The sequence below is a fragment of the Bufo gargarizans genome, chromosome 5 (genome assembly GCF_014858855.1).
Source record: "Bufo gargarizans isolate SCDJY-AF-19 chromosome 5, ASM1485885v1, whole genome shotgun sequence".
Classification (NCBI taxonomy): domain Eukaryota; kingdom Metazoa; phylum Chordata; class Amphibia; order Anura; family Bufonidae; genus Bufo; species Bufo gargarizans.
Genome location: NC_058084.1, coordinates 225,376,056 through 225,400,978, shown reverse-complemented (window position 1 = coordinate 225,400,978; position 24,923 = coordinate 225,376,056).

Genomic DNA, 24,923 nt, shown 5'->3' with positions numbered 1-24,923 from the left:
CCTGTTGGTTCCTGATCCTGGCTTCATCTGACTACCCTTCTGGTTCCTGATCTCTGGTTTCGCAAGACCCTGCTTCGGTTTAGCCATCCGTTTGGACTTTTGCCTTACAGCTTTATTTTCAATAAAGCCTTCTTATTTCCACTCATCTCTTGTTGTACGTCTGGTTCATGGTTCCATGACATTGCCACAACAAAAGATTATTCCTATTATTCAGCTGTCCACCAGTCTTATCAAAGGCTGGACTACATTTTTCTCTCTAACCCCCACTTAGCTATGTTGAAAAAGTCATCCATAGGTCCTATCACAATCTCCGATCATGCCCCAGTCACATCCTCAATAAATTTCTCCAATCTCCCAGCGAGGGAATGGGTATGGAGACTAAACGAAACACTACTAGATTCTGATAAACATATTGGAGATATTGCCCTTAAACTATCATACTACTTCCAAGAAAATAATCCACAAGACACGCCCCTACCCATTATTTGGGAAGCCCACAAAGCTTTCATCCACGGAGAGTTCATTGCACGAGGCTCCAAAGTTAAAAAGGAGAGGCAGAAAAAGCTTGATTCTCTTATCCACCAAATCTCTGCGATTGAATCCATTCAGAAACAATCCAGGAGATCTGCTGCATCTGAGGAACTTGCCTCATTGAGGAGACAACTGAAAGAACTACTCAATATAAATTGTGCAAAGGCCTATCAATATACAAAGTTCAAACAGTACATTCATGGTGACAAAGGGAATAAATATATGACACACCTGATTAAACAGAGAAAAGATGCCCAATTTGTCACCTCAATCAAAACCAAGGAGGGAAAGACAGTATCGTCCACTGAAGCTATAGCAAAAGAATTTTGCTCCTTTTATGGTGCCTTATATAATCTAGATAATGGGAATGATAAATCCCCAAATAAGTCATCGGATTCGGTGAGAGAGAATCAGATAGATAAATTTCTAGAGACGTTAAAGCTACCTAAAATTAGCCAAGAAGATTGTTCCTTATTGTTACACCCGATAACAGAGATAGAAGTACAAAAAATTATAAAAAGCATGCCCCTAGGCAAAGCCCCAGGTCCAGATGGACTACCAATAGGTTATTATAAAAAGCTTTTACACATTTTATCCCCGCAAATAGTCAAATGGTGCCATGCCTTATCTACAGGTGAACCCCTCCCGAAACAATCGCTAGAAGCCATAATTACCATAATCCCGAAGGAAGGCAAGGACTCTCATGATTGCGGTAATTATAGACCCATATCCTTGCTCAACATAGATGTAAAAATCTGGGGAAAAAATCTAGCTTCTAGGCTTAGTTCCATAATTCCTCGAATTATTAATAAAGAGCAAGCAGGATTCGTGAAAGAGAGAGAAGGAAATTCTCAGTCCCGTCGTCTTATCAATGCCATATATTGGGCCAAGAAAAACGCTAAACCCCTGGTATTACTAAGCACAGACGCAGAAAAAGCGTTCGATCGAGTAAGTTGGCTATATACTCAGCGAACTTTAAACAGATTTGGGATCCCCGAACCGTTTATAAAAGCTATGTCACTTTATCATAACCCTAGTGCCAAAGTTAGGGTTAACGGTACCCTATCCAAGCCTTTTCCCATTACCAACGGCACAAGACAGGGCTGCCCCTTGTCACCTTCCCTGTTCATAATGGTGATGGAAACACTTCTTCAGGCATTTAGGGACAACCCAAACATACGTGGCCTAATACTGAATAAAACTCAACATAAATGCGCAGCCTTCGCGGACGATTTAATGCTGCTAATATCGAATCCTAAACAAGCACTCCCTCATATATTAGATCTCTTCTCCATTTTTGGCACCGTCTCGAATTTCAAAATAAATTACTCGAAATCGGTAGCAATGGGTGTAGCTGTGCCTTCCCAGACGGTCCATTATCTCAAAACTTCTTCTTCCTTTAATTGGACCGAAAACTCCCTCACTTACTTAGGAATTTAACTCACGAAAGACCCCTCTAGCCTATTCAGAATGAACTATGTGCCCCTACTGAAAAAGATACAAACACAACTCCAAACATTAACATTGCCTTGGGTTTCTTGGATCGGACGAAAAAATCTACTGCAGACGTATATTGTTCCAAAACTAACTTACCTCCTACAAATGGTTCCCATACATGTCCCTAGCTTGTACTTTAAGAAAGTCAGACAAATATTTGCCTCATTCCTTTGGAAGGACAAAAAATCCAGGGTAGCGCATGATAAACTAATCAGAACTCGTTTAAATGGAGGAATGGGATTGCCTGATATACATTACTATTATAAAGCGATCCAGTTGAAACGCTGGTTACAAGTTTGTATACCCAAATACCGAACAATTGGAGCAGATATAGAACTAGATCTTATGTCCAGTAAACAACAGGCAGGGCTTTGGGGAATTACTACCCCCATCAATACTCCCATGGGTCTGTCTAAGGGCATATACTTAACTATGTGTAATCTTCAACCTGAAGTTCATCTACTCTCAGACCCCCCAGTTAGCTTGCCAATAAATCTTGTACCTTACCTCGTCAAGCCAGATTTACCAGATATTCCACAATTATGGAATACTCTAGAGGAGGTAGTTTTATTAGATTTGCTTTCAGATTTGAAACGGAAAGAGAAAATCTCTATTCTTGACTACAATTATACTAAAGAAGGAGATTTCTTGGCAAAATTTGAATTTAATAATAATACCACACCCACCCATCTTGGTTTGAACAGTTGTCCTCCCACAACTCCCCTCCAAGGCATAGTATGTCGCTCTTGTACAACTGGTTGATCCCCCAAAAAAGTAACAGCACTCCAGCCTTTATAAGCTTGGGAAAGTGACTTAAATTGTTCGTTAACTCCTCAGGAGATTGACCTTGCGTTCTTGAGATCTCATGGATTTTCCAGATGTATAAAAGTGCAGGAACACTCTTTTAAAACCCTAACTAGGTGGTACAATGAGCTATTTAGAATGGGTTGTGCAGAAAACGACACATGTTGGAGATGTGGGTCCCAGACAGGTACATTAGGACATATCATGTGGAAATGTCCCCTGATTCACACATTCTGGGAACAGGTTGAACATAAAATTAATGAAATCTGTGGCACTACAATAGAACTGACACCTCTTTCAGTCCTTCTTTGGCTCCCTTCCAAGAGATGGAAGCCCTCGAAGCTTGACTTGCCCACCCTACTTGTTCAATCAGCAAGGTTATTAATACCAGTTAATTGGCTTAGTACCTCCCCTCCTTCACTAAAAAATTGGTTCGAAAAGATTGACCAAGTTTTTCTGATGGAGGAACTTGCTAGCTGGGCAACCAGAACACGCTCAAAGTTTCTAAGTTTGTGGAGTCCTTGGAAAGTGTTCCGTGACTCAATGACCTTGTAGGAGATTTCTACATTAGACTCATTATTTATTCCACTCCAGGTGGAGATATGATATTGAATTCATGCCCATCAAGTTTGTTAGATTATGATGTCTAATATTTATGGCCTGCTGAGGGTTTACCTGGTAGATTGTCATTTAGTCTGTAGCTTGTCAGCTGTCACTGATAGATTGTACCCATGAGTGAGTGAGTAACATTCTTAGGACATTAAACACCCACCAGCCTGGAGTGTCCCAAAAGTTTTACATAACCTTACTACATTATTATGTAATAATAAAAATTATAAGCTGAGTTGTTTATCTTTGTACGTAAACTTTAATAACGTATGTTATTGGGATTATATGTAATTTGTACATTGTACACCCCCCTTATTTCTTATCCTTCCCTTCCTTTACCTTCCCACCCCTTCCCCTCGCCTCCCCACCTTCCATCACCCCTCCTTATCTGATCTCGTTAATGCAACTTGATATTTGCCTGATGTTAATGTGATACCATCAGATTGTCACTCGCATCTTGTCTGATTTTCATGATTTCTTAAATAAAAAGAGATTTGTTAAAAAAAAAAAAAAAGAAATGTCCATGCGAGGTTCGACGGGCACAGAGAAAACAAGCTCTGTGGCCGACACTGATCCAGACACGTCATAGCCGGTCCACGTCATTTCTAGCCATATAACATCCTGAGAACTGATCACCAGAATACCAAAACAACAGTCGAAGTATTTTTGGAACCACGTCCCTACGATAGCCATCAGTGCCTTGGAGCCGTTATACAGGAAGAGCGGGAGGCAAGTAAATATCTTCGGTAATACCTCCAAAAGATTTTGTACGTTCTGCAGAACCAACCTGTCCACACAATCTGGTCCTCTGTGCTTGCCTTGGTGAGTGGAGGCTTGGATGAAATCTGTATGAGCACAGCCAGTGGATCTCTGTCCTTTCCTTTGAGTCCAGGCAAACAGAAAAATTTAGCTTTTAGGTTCAGTTCAGAGCGCACTTCAATGGCAAGACCCTTCTGCTTCTCGGCAGCTATGTGGGCAGACAGGTGCTTGGAAGAATTTTTCAGTCTGGTGTATGAGAAATTATACATTGGTGTCACGCTGTACAGAGTCCATTGTTTTTGAAGGATTAAAAAAGTCTGTGCCAAATCAAGAGTTTCCTACAAGGAGGTGCACTGCGGGATTTTTCTTTTAGACAAGCTTTGCAATACAAACTGTAGATGTGCAGAGGTCAAGCTTCTGGGAGGATACCTTGAGCTGTAAAAATTACTGCTCCGATGACCTACTTCTGGCAGTTAACACCCCATTGGTTGGTGTTTTCATATCCTAGCGATAAATGATTTCCGTTCACTGACTGTAAACAGACATACAGTGGGATGCGAAAGTTTGGGCAACCTTGTTAATCGTCATGATTTTCCTGTATAAATCGTTGGTTCTTACAATAAAAAATGTCAGTTAAATATATCATATAGGAGACACACACAGTGATATTTGAGAAGTGAAATGAAGTTTATTGGATTTACAGAAAGTGTGCTATAATTGTTTAAACAAAATTAGGCAGGTGCATAAATTTGGGCACCACAAAAAAGTAATGAAATGAATATTTAGTAGATCCTCCTTTTGCAGAAATTACAGCCTCTAAACGCTTCCTGTAGGTTCCAATGAGAGTCTGGATTCTGGTTGAAGGTATTTTGGACCATTCCTCTTTACAAAACATCTTTAGTTCATTCAGGTTTGATGGCTTCCGAGCATGGACAGCTCTCTTTAAGTCACACCACAGATTTTCAATTATATTCAGGTCTGGGGATTGAGATGGCTATTCCAGAACGTTGTACTTGTTGTTCTGCATAAATGCCTTAGTGGATTTTGAGCAGTGTTTAGGGTCGTTATCTTGTTGAAAGATCCAGCCCCGGCGCAGCTTCAGCTTTGTCACTGATTCCTGGACATTGGTCTCCAGAATCTGCTGATACTGAGTGGAATCCATGCGTCCCTCAACTTTGACAAGATTCCCAGTCCCTGCACTGGCCACACAGCCCCACAGCATGATGGAACCACCACCATATTTTACTGTAGGTAGCAGGTGTTTTTCTTGGAATGCTGTGTTCTTTTTCCTCCATGCATAACGCCTCTTGTTATGGCCAAATAACTCAATTTTAGTTTCATCAGTCCACAGCACCTTATTCCAAAATAAAGCTGGCTTGTCCAAATGTGCTTTAGCCCACCTCAAGCCGCACTTTTTGTGCTGTTGGCGGAGAAAAGGCTTCCTCTGCATCACTCTCGCATACAGAATCTCCTTGTGTAAAGTGCGCTGAATGGTTGAACAATGCACAGTGACTCCATCTTCAGCAAGATGATGTTGTAGGTCTTTGGTGCTGGTCTGTGGGTTGACTCTGACTGTTCTCACCATTCGTCTCTTCTGTCTATCCGAGATTTTTCTTGGTCTGCCACTTCGAGCCTTAACTTGAACTGGGCCTGTGGTCTTCCATTTCCTCAATATGTTCCCAACTGTGGAAACAGACAGCTGAAATCTCTGAGACAGCTTTCTGTATCCTTCCCCTAAACCATGATGGTGAACAATCTTTGTCTTCAGGTCATTTGAGAGTTGTTTTGAGACCCTCATGTTGCTACTCTTCAGAGAAAATTAAAAGAGGAGGGAAACTTACAATTGACCCCCTTAAATACTCTTTCTCAATATTTGGATTCACCTGTGTATGTAAGTCAGGGGTCACTGAGCTTACCAAGCCAATTTGAGTTCCAATAATTAGTTCTAAAGGTTTTGGAATCAATAAAATGACAACAGTGCCCAAATTTATGCACCTGCCTAATTTTGTTTAAACAATTATAGCACACTTTCTGTAAATCCAATAAACTTAATTTCACTTCTTAAATATCACTGTGTGTGTCTCCTATATGATAGATTTACCTGAAATTTTTTATCGTAACAACCAACGATTTATACAGGAAAATCATGACGATTAACAAGGGTGCACAAACTTTCGCATCCCACTGTATTGACAGACAAATGTATCAAACTCTGCCGCCATCTTTCTGGGCGCCACGTCTCAAGTCCCCTGACCAGCCAGATTTACCAGCATCTGTTCCAGGACATGTAGCAGTGGAATAACATTGTTCATCCCATAGTACTGGCAACTGACCAATTCCAAAGGTTGGAAACATCGCATATCAGCCCATGTTGGGGGATGCCGTTCTGCCGCTGCAGCTCAAGAAGGGTGTGCTTTACAGTGTATGAGTGGCTGAAGTGCATACAAAGTTTTCTGGCCATTTTTAGGATGTATGCAGATAGGTGGAAGACGATTTTGAGTTTTCCCGGTGAAAGCCAGGATTTGATTTCTTGCTGAAGGACACAGAGCAGTTCTTCCCCTGTGTGACTCCATTCTCCCAGGCAAACCAGATGCAGAACAGCGTGAGAGTGATTAGAGGGGTCGCACATGGCTTGCATACACTACATGCCTCTGACATAATTGCTGAATCTATACATGAAAATAATGTATTTGGTGTAAATCGCGCCAGGGGCATAGTTGGAGACAGTAACTTCATAAGATATACAGAGCATCAGAGTTTGCTTTGAAATTAAAAATTTCACCACTGCCTAATTTGGCTCATACAGCAAAAGGAGGTGTATAGTCACCCATCACTTTTCCAAAAAAAAGCATGTTTCACATAACAAATTTCACCACCATGTAATATGGCACATACCGCAAAAGTAGGTGTACAATAATCCATACATTTTCCGGAAAAAAAAGCCAGTGTCACATAAAAAATTTCACCACTAAGTTATTCGGTCCATACCGCAAAAGTAGGTGTACAATCACCCATACATTTTCCCCAAAAAAGTCTGTGTCACATAAAGAATTTCACTACTAAGTAGTTCAGTCCATACCGCAAAAGGAGGTACAATCACCCATAAATTTTCCCGAAAAAAGCCTGTGTCACATAAAAAATTTCACAGCAAAAATGACCAATTACCATATATAACTGCACCGCTGAACGGCAAGTAGGCCCTTAATTTTTTCAACTTTTACACTACACAAGGCTTTTCAACATATAAGTGCATTGCTGAACAACGAATATATTTTTCTTTTGCCTACGGAGTACTTTTGTTATGGCTTTGCAAAGGAGAAAATGTTACACACAATTGTGATGGAGCTCCTGATCTTAAGAAACTGGACTGGATTTCAAAGAAGAGGCTCTCCAGTCATGTCTTGTGTGCTGTGGAGATCGTATGCAGACAGAGCAGATAAAAACACATGAATGTTTTCAACTAGGGTTGAGCGGACACTTGGATGTTCGGGTTCGACGGGTTCGGCCAAACTTCACAAAGAAGTTCGAATTCGGGACCCGAACTTGACCCCGAACCCGAACCCCATTGAAGTCAATGGGGACCCGAACTTTTGAGCACTAAAATAGCTCTAAAAATGTAATGGAAAGGGCTAGAGGGCTACAAATGCCCGCAAAATGTGGTTAAGAGCATGGCAAGTGCTCTGCAAACAAATAGGATAGGTATGACTTGGATAGGGAAATGACTTTAAATAACATAAAATAGGTAAAAAAATAAAAATCTTGATCTAGGAGGACGAGGTCCATATGGAGTAGGAGGTTGAGGAGGCGGTGAATGTGGCGGTGTAAGTGGAAGCGACGGTGGAGGAGGAGGTAGCCTACACTGCTTTTTGGTTTTAAATTTTATTTATACTTAGGGTACACTCCAAAACATTGGGAAATAAAACCTGTGATAACCCCCTCCAGTCATGCTAAACATACTTTCAGACAATACACTGGCTGCAGGGCAGGCCAGCACCTCCAAGGGGTAAAGGGCAAGCTCAGGCCATGTGCCCAATTTGGAGACCCAGAAGTTGCCGGGGCTGACCCCTGTTAGTTCGTGTAGGCATGTGCACACTTACTGCCCCACCATGTTGCACGTCCCCGTGATGTTCACAATCCAATTTGATATCTGCTCTATCAACTTTCAATGTTCTTTTATTCACCTACCATGGTGATCAGGGGTGGCGGGGAATCAGGGTTCCAGGCCAGAGAGGGAGCGTGAGAAAGAGAGACCACATCCAAGGAAAGATTAATTTTTTCAAATTTAAAATTATAGAGTTGAAATATGGGAGAAATTATTTTCAAAGTTTAAGAATTGAATGATAGGATGTGGCGTGCATTAATTACTGAATAATTTATTACATTTTATTCCCTGTCACCTATGCAAAGCAGGTGTTTATTTACGTCTTAAATTGTATAATGTCAACCCAAGAATGTATTAGAAAAATTATTGAAATTTATTAAGCTGTCAACTAGATATAGGAGTGGTACATCACACACAAAAATTTGTTAATATAACCAGAAAATTTTACTGACAATTTTAATTTTTTTTTTTACTGGTCTACTAGGTATAGCAGTGGTACTATACACCCAAAAATTTGTGAATTTCACACGAAAATGTAAATTATTATTTTTTTTTAAACCTGTCTACTTGGTATAGCAGTGGTACTATACACCCAAAAATTGCTGAATTTGTAACTGACAAAGTAGTGAAATGATATAAAATAAAATACGTACAAATAAAAAAAAAATTGATTTATGAGGTGGATTTCCATATGGAGTAAGAATTTGATGAAGTGGTGGACGTAGAGGTTCGCTTGTCTGTGATGACGTTCAGATAATACACTGGCTGCAGGGCAGGCCAGCACCTCCAAGGCGTAAAGGGCAAGCTGAGGCCATGTGCCCAATTTGGAGACCCAGAAGTTGAAGGGGGCAGACCTGTCATTCAGTACGTGTAGGCGTGTGCACACATACTGCTCCACCATGTTGGAGAAATGCTGCCTCCTGCTAAGACATTCCATATCAGCTGGTGGTGCTGGTTGTTGTGGCGTGCTGACAAAGCTTTTCCACATTTCGGCCATGCTAACCCTGCCTTCTGAGGTGCTGGTGCTCCAGCGGCGTTGGCTACCTCTTCCTCATCCTCTGCCTTTGCCTTGTGCTTCCACTGTGCCCCCGCTATCTGGTGGGAATGCCACCAGCAGCTCATCTATCAGCGCGCGGTTGTACTAGCGCATCTTACGATCACGCTCCAGTGATGGAATTAAGGATGGTACGTTGTCCTTGTGATGGGGATCCAGCAGCAAGGCCACCCAGTAATCAGCACAAGTTAGAATGTGGGCAAATTGGTGGTTGTTGCGGAGACACTGCAGTATGTAATGACTCATGTGTGTCAGGCTGCCCAGAGGCAACGAAAAGCTGTCCTCTGTGGGAGGTGTATCATCTGTGTCCTCTATATCCCCCCATCTACGCACCAGTGATGGCTATGAGCTGGTCTGGGTGCCACCCTACTGTGAACATGGTTCTTCCTCCTCCATCTCCTCCTCCTCATCCTCCAGAACTTTGCCCTGGCTGGACAATTGTGTACCTTGGGTTTGTGGGTGCAGGAACCCACCCTAGGAGCCACTTGGGAATGACTCACGGGAAACCCTACAAAATGATCCTCCTCCTGTGCCACATCCTCTTCCATCATCGCCAGGAGCGTTTTTTCAAGGATAGTAACGCTGAGAACGGCGTTATAGTCACTGGCTATGTTGGTGGAGTACTCGAAACAGCACCACAATGAACACAGGTCTCGCATGGAGGCCCAGTCATTGGTGGTGAAGTGGTGCTGTTCCGCCGAGCGACTCACCCGTGCGTTCTGCAGCTGAAACTCCACTATAGCTTGCTGCTGCTCGCACAGTCTGGCCAGCATGTGCAAGATGGAATTCCACCTTGTGGGCACGTCGCATATGAGGTGGTGAGTGGTAAGGCTGAAGTTACGCTACAGCGCTGACAGGCGAGCAGCAGCAGGGTGAGAATGCCGAAAGCGCGCACAGGCGGACCGCACTTTATGCAGCAGCTCTGACATATCGGGGTAATATTAAAGGAATCTCTGCACCACCAAATTCAGCACATGCGCCAGGAAAATTATGTGCGTCAAACTAGCTAGTCCCAGAGCTGCTACGAGATTTTGCCCATTATCGCACACCACCATGCCAGGCTTGAGGCTCACTGGCACAAACCACTCATCGGTCTGTTGTTCAAGGGCCGTCCACAGCTCCTGCGTGGTGTAACAGATAAGTTTTAAAACTGCCTCCTGTTGTTTACCCCTGGTTGTGCTGAAGTTGGTGGTGAAGGTGTTACGCTGATCGGATGAGGAGCTGGTAGAGTATGAGGAAGCAGAGTAGAAGGAGGAAGCAACAGGAGGCAAACTGAAGCGCCCTGCAATCCTCGGTGGTGGAAGGACATGCGCCAAACTGCTATACGCCTCAGGCACAGCAGCAAATGCATTTACCCAGTGTGCTGTTATGGAAATATAACAGCCCTGACCGTGCCTACTGGTCTACGTATCCGTAATCATGTGCACCTTGCCACAGATGGCGTTGCGCAGTGCACACCTGATTTTGTCCCCTATTTGGTTGTGCAGGGAAGGGATGGCTCGCCTTGAAGAGTAGTGGCGGCTGGGCATGACGTACTGTGGGACAGCCGCTGCCATAAGCCCCTTAAAACTATCCGTCTCCCCCAGACTGAATGTCAGCATTTCAAAGGCCAGTCATTTGGAAATGCTGGCAATCAGGGCTAGGGATCGCGGGTTGGTGGGGGGGTACTTCCTCTTCAGTGTTTGGGAGATGGAGAGCTGAACGCTTCCGTGGGACATTGTGGAGATGCTCGGTGACCCAGGTGTTAGTGTTGCTGGCAAATCCTCTGTTTGCTGGGTGGCAGGTGGCACTGTCACACCAGATGTGGATGAAGAGGCCGGGACTGCAGCAGAAGAGGAAGCAGGAGGAGCCAGAGACCTTTCTTGGTTTTTGAGGTGTCTACTGCACTGCAGCTCGTGCTTTGCACTTAAATGCCTGGTCATGCAGGTTGTGCTCAGGTGGAGAACGTTTATGCCTCGCTTCAGGCTCTGATTGCACAGCGTGCAAACCACTCGTGTCTTGTCATCAGCACATTGTCTGAAGAACTGCTACACCAGGGAACTCCTTGGAGCTGGCTTTGGTGTGCTCGTTCCCTTGCTGTGGTGGGCAGTAGCAGACGTGCTGTGTAGAGGACGGCCACTCCGCTATTGCACCCTGCTCCCTCTTCTGCTGTGCTGGGGGCTCTGTGCGACCACCGCCTCTTCCTCCGAACTACATAGGTCACTCGCATGACATTGATTCCATGTGGGGTCGAGGACCTCATTGTCCTCCACATTATCTTCCACCCAGTCTTCACCCATGCCTTCCTTGTTGGTCTGCACACTTTTGAAAGCCCCAGCAGTTGGCACCTGTGTTTCGTCATCATCCGAGACGTGCTGCGATGGTCCTCCCATGTACTCATCTTGAAAGATAACTGGTTGGGCATTAGTGCACTCAATCTCTTCCACTTCTGGTGCAGGGCTAGGTGGATGGCCCTGGGAAACCCTGGTAACAGAGTCTTAGTCAGAGGGGGTGAGGTGAAAGACTGATGGACATCGGCTGCAGGTTCCAACTGTGGTCTTTCAGCAGGAGACTGGGTGTGAGACAATGTGAAGGAACTGGATCCACTTTCAGCAACCCAATCTACTATCGCCTGTACTTGTTCAGGCCTCACCATTCGTAGAGCAGCATTAGGCCGGACCAAATACCGCTGCAGGTTTTGTCGCCTACTCGCACCTGAGGAAGGGGTTTCACTTGTGCGTGTAGCTGGCACAGATCGACCACATCCTCTCCCTGCAACACAAGCTCCACCAGCAGCACCACGACCTGGGCCACGTCACTTATTTGTTGCTCTCCTCATATTTTTCGAATTTGGTTCTTGCCCTAAATGGGTGTTTAATTAATAGTAGAATATAACGACAGTATGTAAAGGGTGTATCTCACACGGCCTAAACCAGACTAGGCCTCAATTAAATATTTCTTTGCCCAATATGGCTATATTTCAAATGGCTGTATTTCAAGTCCCTCAATCAAACCCCTGTATGTAGAGGGGGTATCTCACATCGCCTGAACCAGTGTAGGCCTAAATTAAATATTTCTTTGCCCAAAATGGCTTTATTTCAAATGGCTGTATTTCAAATCCCTGAATAAACCCCTGTATGTAGAGGGTGTATCTCACACGGTCTGAACCAGTGTAGGCCTGAAATAAATATTTATTTGCCCAAAATGGCTGTATTTCAAATGGCTGTATTTTAAATCCCTGAATCAAACCCCTGTATGTAGCGGGAGTATCTCACAGGGCCTGAACCAGTGTAGGCCTAAATTAAATATTTCTTTGCACAAAATGGATGTATTTCAAATGGCTGTATTTCAAATCCCTGAATCAAACCCCTGTATGTAGAGGGTGTATCTCACAGGGCTTGAACCAGTGTAGGGCTAAATTCAATATTGGTGCACCAAATGGCAGTATTTAAAATCTCTGAATCTAACCCAAATGAATTAAAGGTGTATCTCACAATGACATCTGCATTAAAGGCTGGCAACTACAGTTTTTTTTTGTCCCAAACGAGTGTTTGTTTAACAACTGAATTTGACAGCAGTATATAAGCCTGTAATTTCACACGTGCTGATGCTGCAAGGCCTGAAATAGTGTTTTTTTGTCAAAAAAGTGTGTTTTTAAAATCCCAGAAAATTATAAGAATATGAAAGCTGTATATATTAAACTTGAATTTAACACTTGCAGATCAGGAAAATACAGTTTTTTGGGGAAAAAAAGTGTGTTTTTAAAACACCAGAAAATGATGGGTGTATTTCTAGCTTAAATTGCACACTGACTAATCTAGATGCAGTTTGCCTCAAAAATAGTGATTTGCAATGTCCCAAAAGCTCAGATGCAGTGCTGGTGCACTGAGCTTGCATAAAATGGCCGGCACCGCCGCCCACCTAACTAACAGAATTATAAAAGTTAGGTTTTTTTGGTCAATGAGCTCTGGGCAGGGTAAAACGATTGTGCCCTGCACCCCCACAACTAGCAGTATTTAAAGCTTGTATTTCACTGCCAGAAATGCAGCAAAGGCCCCAGATGTAGGGTCTTGCAAAAAATGTTTTTTCTTTTTTTAAACCCAGAATATAATTGCAGTATTTAAAGCTAGTGATAAGCAGCAGGGGTCATATTCGAATTTGTGATATTTTGCGAATATTTTTTAGAATATTCATTAAATATTTGCATATTCGAATATTCCTTATATTCAACGATTTTTCTTACTCTAAAAATCGGCAAGGTAATGATTGTCTAATATGCGAATTTTCGTAATTCAAATTTTTTATTGCGAATTTTTCAACTTACAACTATAGCACTATATTAGCTAAATTTCTCTATATTCGATTTTTTTTTATATTCGTAATAATCTAAAACAAGAATATATAGCAATATAGCGAATATAAAAAAAAACAAATATAGGCAATTTAGCTAATATAGTGCTATTATCTTTTTTTATAGTTGTGATTTTTTTCCAATCTGAACTTCAGATGAGAAAAAAATTACAACTTTTAGACAAAGAAGATTATAGCACTATATTAGCTAAATTGCTGTATATTCGGTTTTTTTTTCTGAATATTCGCTATATTGCTATAACTTTGTTTTTTCGAATATTCATAATATTCTAAAACAAGAATATATAGCAATATAGTGAATATTCGAAAAAAAAGAATATAGAGCAATTTAGCTAATATAGTGCTATAATCTTTTTTTTATAGTTGTAATTTTTTTCCAATCTGAACTTCAGACAAAGAAGATTATAGAACTATATTAGCTAAATTGCTCTATATTTGCTTTTTTCGAATATTCACTATATTGCTAGAACTTTGTTTTTTCGAATATTACGAATATTCTAAAACAAGAATATATAGCAATATAGCGAATATTCAAAAAAACGAATATAGAGCAAAATTCGCAAACACTACTACTCCTAAAGTCAAGTATATTGCAGCCTTCTTATTGGCCCACAAGCTAGAAGCAGGGAGGGATCATGTGTACTGATAAAAAAAAAAAATCGAATAAAAAAAAAAGGGAAAAAAAAGTGAATATTCGAAATTACGAATATATATATAACGAATTTTTGAAGTACCTATATTCGCAATAAAAATTTGAAATTCGAATATTCGTGATCAACACTATTTAAAGCATGTATTTCACTGTGACAAAGCAAAGGCCCCAGATGTAGGGTTTAGCAAAAAATGGGTGTTTTTCAAACTCAGAATAAAATTGCAGTATTTATAGCTTGTATTTCACTGTCAGAAATGCAGCAAATGCCCCAGATGTAGGGTCTTGCAAAAAAATGGGTGTTTTTTTAAACCCAGAATATAATTGCAGTATTTAAAGAGTGTATTTCACCGTGACAAATGCAGCAAAAGCCCCAGATGTAGGGTCTTGCAAAAAATGGGTGTTTTTTAAAACCCAAAATATAAATGCAGTATTTAAAGGGACACTGACAGGCCGTTAGAGCATTTAAAGTGACATATTTTCTTTTGGTCTTTAGATGCTTAATGAAACTATACCATTATCACCCCTCGCCGCCTTTCCTTTACTTACAAAAAGTGTTTTTATCAATATGCAAATTACCTTACTTTGTGCCCAAGGGGCTGTCCCTCATTAAGTTGTGTGCCCAGCCGCGTCCCAACTGCTGTCTCCTATTGCTGCCCAGCTAGGAATTAGCCATTTTATTGTAATTTGCCGTGAATTTATTCGGATCTAACCAAATTTTCCCCAAAAAATTTGGTGATTCGGCGAATCACCAAATCACCAAATCACCATTAGACCTAATTGCCGTTCAGCGGTGCAGTGATATATTCTACATATATCACTGCACCGCTGAACGTCAATTACGCCCTAATTTTTTTCTACTTTTAAACTACACAAAAGGCATTTTAACAGATAAGTGCAATGCTGGATGGAGAATATATTTTTATTTTGCCACTAATAGACGGCAAACAGGGCTGTAGAATATATCACTGCACCTCTGAACGGCAATTAGGCCCAAATATTTTTCCACTTTTACACTACACAAAAGGCTTTTCAACAGATAAGTGCAACGCTGGACGGTGAATATATTTTTATTTCACCACTAACACACAGCAAACAGGGCTGTAGAATATATCGCTGCACCATACAATGGTAAATATATTTTTCTTTTGCCACTAATACACGGCAAAAAGAGCTTCACATATAACTGCACCGCACAAGGGCAAATAAGATATACTCTAGAAATATTTCCTTGTAATAAACTCTGTTAATGGTTGTATCAAATGGCACTTGCATCCCAATAACAAGAATGGTTTGCTGTATAATGGCAATTTGGATTCATCAGTCAGTGCAGCAAGGGGTAACAGAATTGTTCCTATTACCCAGTCTGTTTCCTCCCCTACTGAATCCTTTTCTAAATAAATGCTGTGAAATTATTCCTCCCTATCATTTCCCTGCACTTATAAACCTTTTTTTTTTTTTTTTTTTTTACCACAATCAAGTCTTTAATGGCTGTATCAAACAGCACTTGCACCCCAATAACAAGAACAGTTTGCTGGAATGACAGAGCTGTATAATGGCAATTTGGATTCCTCAGTCACTGCACCAAGGTGTAATAGGATTGTTCCTATTACCCAGTCTGTAACATCCCGTTCTGAACCGTGTTCTACACAAATGCTGTGGAAGGATTCCTCCCTATCCTTTATCCCCTTTTACCTGCACTTATAAATTGTTTTTCACCACAATCTAGTCTTTCCTATCACTGTCCCTAGTGCCTGCAAACATCTCTCCCTGCACTAAGTACACTGGTAAATGGCAGAATCTAAGATAGCTGCCGTGATTTAAAGGGCTGTGACATCACAGAGCTGGCTGCTGATTGGCTGCATGCATGACATTATGGTTGATCCTGCCTTACCAGAGCTCCTTTCTCCATGTCATCACACATGCAGAAGCCATTTTAGGAAAAAATGCCATTTGTTACCACGAATCGTGAGGAAATTCGGTTTTGGTGCAAATCATATTTTTCCTGAAATTTGGAATGACTTCCACTTTGTCAGCTTCGATTTACTCATCTCTAGTAATAGTACATCATAGTGGGAAGTTACTTTCCCCAATTTGTGGCCACCGGAGCAGTGCTCCACCTATTAGTGCAGCAGCCTGGCAATCTCTGACAGCCAGGCCCCTGCTGTTTCCACCGGCAGTAATATAAAAGCCCAAGCCAGTGGATTAACCCCTTCTATGCCGCAGTGAGCACTGACCGCTGCATTTAAGGTGTTTGTGATGTGTAAGAGGTGTTCATCGGGTCCCTGCACTGCGGTGACGGGGATCCAAATGGTGAGAAGGCAGCCTTATGCCTTACACAGGTATTGGGGCTTGTATTCTATGGAGGCCTAAGAGATCCAGCCCCAGGCAATGCATTACAATAAAGATGTATTGTATTGCATTGCAGAGAGGATAAGACCCCCAAAAGTTGAGGTCCCAGAATGAGACAAAAAAAGTAAAAACAATAGTTAAAAAAATTCATTTTTCCATAATAAAAAATTAAGTTTCAAGTAAAAAAAAATTCTCTTTCCCCTAACTTAAAAACAAAAAACTAAAAAGTTTTATTAATTACACATAAGACACTCCTAGAGCTCAGCCCCTGAAACCAAGTGCTCACACAGTTGCCATATGTGCGGTTTGCAACACTGTAGCAATAAGTACAAGCCATGAGCAGTGATAGCGATGAATTACTACATCAACCGGTACAAAAAGGAGGAGGGGATCAGATTCGCATCATAGCAGATTATGATGATGTGCAGGACCCGGTCAGACAAATTTTGTCACAGTACTGGGGTATTTTACAGGCTGTCCCTGATGTAGGACATTTGGTGGGCAAGGCCCCCTTAATTGCATATTGGATTGGAAGAAATATCAGGGATCGACTGTTTTTCCCCCCAGCCCAACCTGCCTTCTCTTTTAGGGACCAGTTGCGCGGCACATTTAAATGTGAGTGCTGCATCGCCTGTGGGTCCATTAAGAGAGGTAACTCCTTCTCCAGTACCACCACCGGATGTTCGTATCAGATCCGATAATTTATCAACTGTAGATCAATGAGTCTAGTTTACCTTATTACAAGTGTCTGCGGCCTCCAATACGTCGGTAAGACTGTGAGGGAGTTTAGGACACATTAAGAACAATGACATTAAGAACATTAAGAACGATGACATTAAGAACGATGCATACACCCTGGTGGCTAGGCATGTGATGGAGAATCATGCTAGCAATCCCGCAGCAGTACGTTTTCAGGGGATTGAGGTCATTTGGTTGTCCCCTAGAGGAGGGGGCTTTGATAAACCTGTCCTCTTAAAAGAAATAAGTGACAGGAATAGCTCACTCCTAAGCAATTAGGACCAGGTGCTCTAGGCCAGAAAACTGTATCACCCGTACAGGAGAAAATATTAAAAATAGGTAAATGGACTGGGCTGGCACTCTGTATGTGTGGAATAATACGGATAAAATACAATAAAATGATATAAAATACAATACAATATAAAGTGATCACACAATTTAATTCAAATAGCAATAAAATCACCAAATTGCATGGCTAAAAATAAACGCTGCGCGGCAAAATAAGACTGCAATAACAATCGTAATAATATGTCCTTGGGATCAATAATAAAATTCCTGCATATATGGGTCTTATAATAGAACAAAAAAATGCAGATTATATGTCCTTCCTTTCAAATGCTGTATAAAGAGGAATGCCGCGTTGACTGTGCGGTAATAAGTTATGTCCGTAATTTAAAAAGGACTTTTAAAAGAGGCAGGTTCCCAAAATGACTTTTTGGTTAATTGTGGTCCAATTCAATATGTGGATAAAGTGCTGTATGCTCTGAGGTAGCAATAAGTCTTACCTTGGCCCGGATGGTTTTCAAAGTAGATATAGATGCCATATACCTGATTATGCACGGTCTTGTATTGTATGTATGGACAGACGCTGAAGTAGCGTGGTCTATGGCGTGCTCCTGGTTTGGTCCACAGAAAAGTGTATTAAAGGCTGGTAACTGGACTGTTCGTATCCCAGGACGCCGCGTCTCACGTGATGTGTGACGTACCTCTAGTCCATGACTATGTCCAGGTATCGCGAGAACTGTGATCGGCAGTTTCTTATGTGAAAAGATTTTCTTGCTGGAGCGCTCCAATTTTTGAAGAAATGATCACAGACTTTGTATCATCTGTAGAAAGGCCTTTAGATGAAATGGGAGCTATCAGCTGGTTACGCCAAACGCGTTTCGGGGACCTCTTCCCCTTCTTAAAAGAAGCCTAATAGATCTTTAGGCTGGGGACCTTAAGACCAAAGGGCCTAAATGATCACATTTCATATACGTGTTTCCTATAAATACACAGGACGCATTATATAATGGTCCCAGTGGTATTGTAGTGATTTGATCTTCTCCCCTTTTATTCATGGCATTTGATGGTCTGCTACTGCTGAGTAGTGTTGGATGTTGGTTTTCAATAACCAGCTATTAACATGTCTGGAGCATTTGTTTATATATATCATGTGGTTATAGCTTTGGCCCGTTATTAAATACCTGTCTTTCTTACTCCTCTGTGCTATTCGCTGTATGATCCACCTGATTCCCTGCCTAAGGTTATGAGCGATGTCTCATTGGGTCCGCCCCCCCTTTAGTGAGACAGCCCAGAGCCGACATGACGCACTGCTCAGTGTAGTGCTCTCAAGGATGCTGGTTTCTCCGCTGTGTGGGGGGTGTTCCCTGTTCTTCTTCTGGGATGTGGGGCTTAAACTTTAAATGATCTCAGTATCGGTGGCCGCCTCACGGCCATCCCAGTGCTGGAGCGCTGCCCCTAATGAGAGAGGGCAGCGCGTTTTTCTGCTCAAATTCTGCTTTAAGTAATCATGCTAATATGTTACAGGGTGGGCTCCTGATGATACTTTATGTCAAAACACGTAGAGCCGGACACACCAGGTGTCTGTAACCATATTTAGAGCAGGACATGATTCACTGCCTGAGCCGGCAGCTTTATTTTACATCACTGTCGTTAGTGTGTGGTCTGTGATTGCTGTTGTTCAGCTGGGGATACCAGAGTCAGCGGTGTAGGTCCCTTGTTGGAGTGCACACTACTATAGTGTTGCAGACCACACATGTGCTCATTAGTGTGTGGTTTGTAATTGATGGTAATCAGCTGGAGATACCAGAATGAGCGCTTTAGCGGCGCATGCCCCTTGTACTTATTTCTACAATGGTGCAAACTGCACATATGGCAACTGTGTGAGCACTTGGTTTCAGAGGCTGAGCTCTAGGAGTGTCTTGACTGCTGTGTCAACACTCAGTGAATTTCAGACTAGTCTCTTTCCCCTGTCCTGTGCATTGAAGTATTTCCCCTCCCTCCTTAATTTTCTTATATGTCATTAATAAAACTTTTTTGTTCTTAAGTATCCCCTCCTGCTGAATTAAGGGATGCATACCTGTCAATCTGAGAATTTTTGTGAATGTTTCCCCTAACTTACACATTTAAAGTTAAAAAAATAGAAAGAAAAACAGACATATTAGGTATCGCCACATCCATAATGAATGACTCTATAAAAATATCATATAATTAGAGTTGAGCGGACACCTGGATGTTCGGGTTCGAGAAGTTCGGCCGAACTTCCCGGAAATGTTCGGGTTCGGGATCCGAACCCGATCAAAACTTCGTCCCGAACCCCATTGAAGTCAAAGGGGACCCAAACTTTTCGGCACTAAAAAGGCTGTAAAACAGCCCAGGAAAGAGCTAGAAGGCTGCAAAAGGCAGCGACATGTAGGTAAATCCCCTGCAAACAAATGTGGATAGGGAAATGAATAAAAATAAAAATTAAATAAATAAAAATTAACCAATATCAATTGGAGAGAGGTCCCATAGCAGAGAATCAGGCTTCACGTCACCCAACATTGGAACAGTCCATTGGCATATATTTAGGCCCAGGCACCCAGGCAGAGGAGAGAGGTCTGGTAACAGAGAATCTGGCTTCATGTCAGCAGAGAATCAGTCTGCATGTCATAGCAGAGAATCAGGCTTCACGTCAGCCACCACTATAACAGTCCATTGTCATGTATTTAGGCCCAGGCACCCAGCCAGAGGAGAGAGGTCCCGTAACAGAGAATCTGGCTTCATGTAAGCAGAGAATCAGTCTGCATGTCATAGAAGAGAATCAGGCTTCACGTCAGCCACCACTATAACAGTCCATTGTCATATATTTAGGCCCAGGCACCCAGCCAGAGGAGAGAGGTCCCGTAACAGAGAATCTGGCTTCATGTCAGCAGAGAATCAGTCTGCATGTCATAGCAGAGAATCAGGCTTCACGTCAGCCACCACTGCAACAGTCCATTGGCATATATTTAGGCCCAGGCACCCAGCCAGAGGAGAGAGGTCCCGTAACAGAGAATCTGGCTTCATGTCAGCAGAGAATCAGTCTACAAGTCATAGAAGAGAATCAGGCTTCACGTCAGCCACCACTGCAACAGTCCATTGGCATATATTTAGGCCCAGGCACCCAGGCAGAGGAGAGAGGTCCCGTAACAGAGAATCTGGCTTCATGTCAGCAGAGAATCAGTCTGCATGTCATAGCAGAGAATCAGGCTTCACGTCACCCACCATTGCAACAGTCCATTGGCATATATTTAGGCCCAGGCACCCAGCCAGAGGAGAGAGGTCCCGTAACAGAGAATCTGGCTTCATGTCAGCAGAGAATCAGTCTACATGTCATAGAAGAGAATCAGGCTTCACGTCAGCCACCACTGCAACAGTCCATTGGCATATATTTAGGCCCAGGCACCCAGGCAGAGGAGAGAGGTCCCGTAACAGAGAATCTGGCTTTATGTCAGCAGAGAATCAGTCTGCATGTCATAGCAGAGAATCAGGCTTCACGTCAGCCACCACTGCAACAGTCCATTGTCATATATTTAGGCCCAGCACCCAGGCAGAGGAGAGAGGTCCCGTAACAGAGAATCTGGCTTCATGTCAGCAGAGAATCAGTCTGCATGTCATAGCAGAGACTCAGGCTTCACGTCACCCAACATTGGAACAGTCCTTTGGCATATATTTAGGCCCAGGCACCCAGGCAGAGGAGAGAGGTCCCGTAACAGAGAATCTGGCTTCATGTCAGCAGAGAATCAGTCTGCATGTCATAGCAGAGAATCAGGCTTTATGTCACCCAACATTGGAACAGTCCATTGGCATATATTTAGGCCCCAGCACCCAGACAGAGGAGAGGTTCATTCAACTTTGGGTAGCCTCGCAATATAATGGTAAAATGAAAATAAAAATAGGATTGAATAAAGAAGTGTCCTGGAGAACAGTAATATATGGTTAAGGGGAGGTAGTTAATGTTTAATCTGCACAAGGGATGGACAGGTCCTTTGGGATCCACTCCTGGTTCATTTTTATGAACGTCAGCTTGTCCACATTGGCCGTAGACAGGTGGCTGCGTTTGTCTGTAATGACGCCCCCTGCCGTGCTGAATACACGTTCAGACAAAACGCTGGCCACCGGGCAGGCCAGCACCTCCAAGGCATAAAAGGCTAGCTCTGGCCACGTGGACAATTTAGAGACCCAGAAGTTGAATGGGGCCGAACTATCAGTCAGTACGTGGAGGGGTGTGCACACGTACTGTTCCACCATGTTAGTGAAATGTTGCCTCCTGCTAACACGTTGCGTATCAGGTGGTGGTGCAGTTAGCTGTGGCGTGTTGACAAAACTTTTCCACATCTCTGCCATGCTAACCCTGCCCTCAGAGGAGCTGGCCGTGACACAGCTGCCTTGGCGACCTCTTGCTCCTCCTGTGCCTTGGCCTTGGGCTTCCACTTGTTCCCCTGTGACATTTGGGAATGCTCTCAGTAGCGAGTCTACCAACGTGCGCTTGTACTCGCGCATCTTCCTATCACGCTCCAGTGCAGGAAGTAAGGTGGGCACATTGTCTTTGTAGCGTGGATCCAGCAGGGTGGCAACCCAGTAGTCCGCACAGGTTAAAATGTGGGCAACTCTGCTGTCGTTGCGCAGGCACTGCAGCATGTAATCACTCATGTGTGCCAGGCTGCCCCGGGGTAAAGACAAGCTGTCCTCTGTGGGAGGCGTATCGTCATCGTCCTGCCTTTCCCTTCAGCCACGCACCAGTGATGGGCCTGAGCTGCGTTGGGTGCCACCCCGCTGTGACCATGCTTCATCCTCATCCTCCTCCACCTCCTCCTCATCCTCGTCCTCCTCGTCCTCCAGTAGTGGGCCCTGGCTGGCCACATTTGTACCTGGCCTCTGCTGTTGCAAAAAACCTCCCTCTGAGTCACTTCGAAGAGACTGGCCTGAAAGTGCTAAAAATGACCCCTCTTCCTCCTCCTCATGGGCCACCTCCTCTTCCATCATCGCCCTAAGTGTTTTCTCAAGGAGACATAGAAGTGGTATTGTAGCGCTGATAACGGCGTCATCGCCACTGGCCATGTTGGTGGAGTACTCGAAACAGCGCAACAGGGCACACAGGTCTCGCATGGAGGCCCAGTCATTGGTGGTGAAGTGGTGCTGTTCCGTAGTGCGACTGATCCGTGTGTGCTGCAGCTGAAACTCCACTATGGCCTGCTGCTGCTCGCACAGTCTGTCCAGCATGTGCAAGGTGGAGTTCCACCTGGTGGGCACGTCGCATATGAGGCGGTGAGCGGGAAAGCCGAAGTTACGCTTTAGCGCAGACAGGCGAGCAGCGGCAGGATGTGAATGCCGGAAGCGCGAACAGACGGCCCGCACTTTATGCAGCAGCTCTGACATGTCGGGGTAGTTGTGAATGAACTTCTGCACCACCAAATTCAGCACATGCGCCAGGCAAGGGATGTGCGTCAAACCGGCTAGTCCCAGAGCTGCAACGAGATTTCGCCCATTGTCGCACACCACCAGGCCGGGCTTGAGGCTCACCGGCAGCAACCACTCGTCGGTCTGTTGTTCTATACCCCGCCACAACTCCTGTGCGGTGTGGGGCCTTTCCCCCAAATATATGAATTTCAGAATGGCCTGCTGACGTTTACCCCGGGCTGTGCTGAAGTTGGTGGTGAAGGTGTGTGGCTGACTGGATGAGCAGGTGGAAGAAGAGGAGGAGGAAGCTGAGTAGGAGGAAGTGGCAACAGGAGGCAAAGAATCTTGCCCTGCGATCCTTGGCGGCGGAAGGACGTGCGCCAAACAGCTCTCCGCCTGGGGCCCAGCTGCCACTATATTTACCCAGTGTGCAGTTAGGGAGATATAGCGTCCCTGGCCGTGCTTACTGGTCCACGTATCTGTGGTTAGGTGGACCTTGTAACAGATGGCGTTGCACAGTGCACACTTGATTTTATCGGATACTTGGTTGTGTAGGGAAGGCACGGCTCTCTTGGAGAAGTAGTGCCGGCTAGGAACAACATACTGTGGGACAGCAAGCAACATGAGCTGTTTGAAGCTGTCTGTGTCCACCGGCCTAAATGACAGCATTTCATAGGCCAGTAGTTTAGAAATGCTGGCATTCAGGGCCAGGGATCGAGGGTGGCTAGGTGGGAATTTACGCTTTCTCTCAAATGTTTGTGAGATGGAGAGCTGAACGCTGCCGTGTGACATGGTTGAGATCCTTGGTGAAGGAGGTGGTGGTGTTGGTGGTACATCCCCTGTTTGCTGGGCAGCAGGTGCCAATGTTCCTCCAGAGGCGGAGGAAGAGGCCGAGGCGGCAGCAGCAGAAGAGGTAGCAGGGGGAGCCTGAGTGACTTCCTTGTTTTTAAGGTGTTTACTCCACTGCAGTTCATGCTTTGCATGCAGGTGCCTGGTCATGCAGGTTGTGCTAAGGTTCAGAACGTTAATGCCTCGCTTCAGGCTCTGATGGCACAGCGTGCAAACCACTCGGGTCTTGTCGTCAGCACATTGTTTGAAGAAGTGCCATGCCAGGGAACTCCTTGAAGCTGCCTTTGGGGTGCTCGGTCCCAGATGGTGGCGGTCAGTAGCAGGCGGAGTCTCTTGGCGGCGGGTGTTCTGCTTTTGCCCACTGCTCCCTCTTTTGCTACGCTGTTGGCTCGGTCTCAGCACTGCCTCTTCCTCCGAACTGTGAAAGTCAGTGGCACGACCTTCATTCTATGTGGGGTCTAGGACCTCATCGTCCCCTGCATCGTCTTCCACCCAGTCTTGATCCCTGACCTCCTGTTCAGTCTGCACACTGCAGAAAGACGCAGCAGTTGGCACCTGTGTTTCGTCATCATCAGAGACATGCTGAGGTGGTATTCCCATGTCCTCATCATCAGGAAACATAAGTGGTTGTGCGTCAGTGCATTCTATGTCTTCCACCTCTGGGGATGGGCTAGGTGGATGCCCTTGGGAAACCCTGCCAGCGGAGTCTTCAAACAGCATAAGAGACTGCTGCATAACTTGCGGCTCAGACAGTTCCCCTGGTATGCATGGGGGTGATGTGACAGACTGATGGGCTTGGTTTTCAGGCGCCATCTGTGCGCTTTCTGCAGAAGACTGGGTGGGAGATAATGTGAACGTGCTGGATCCACTGTCGGCCACCCAATTGACTAATGCCTGTACCTGCTCAGGCCTTACCATCCTTAGAA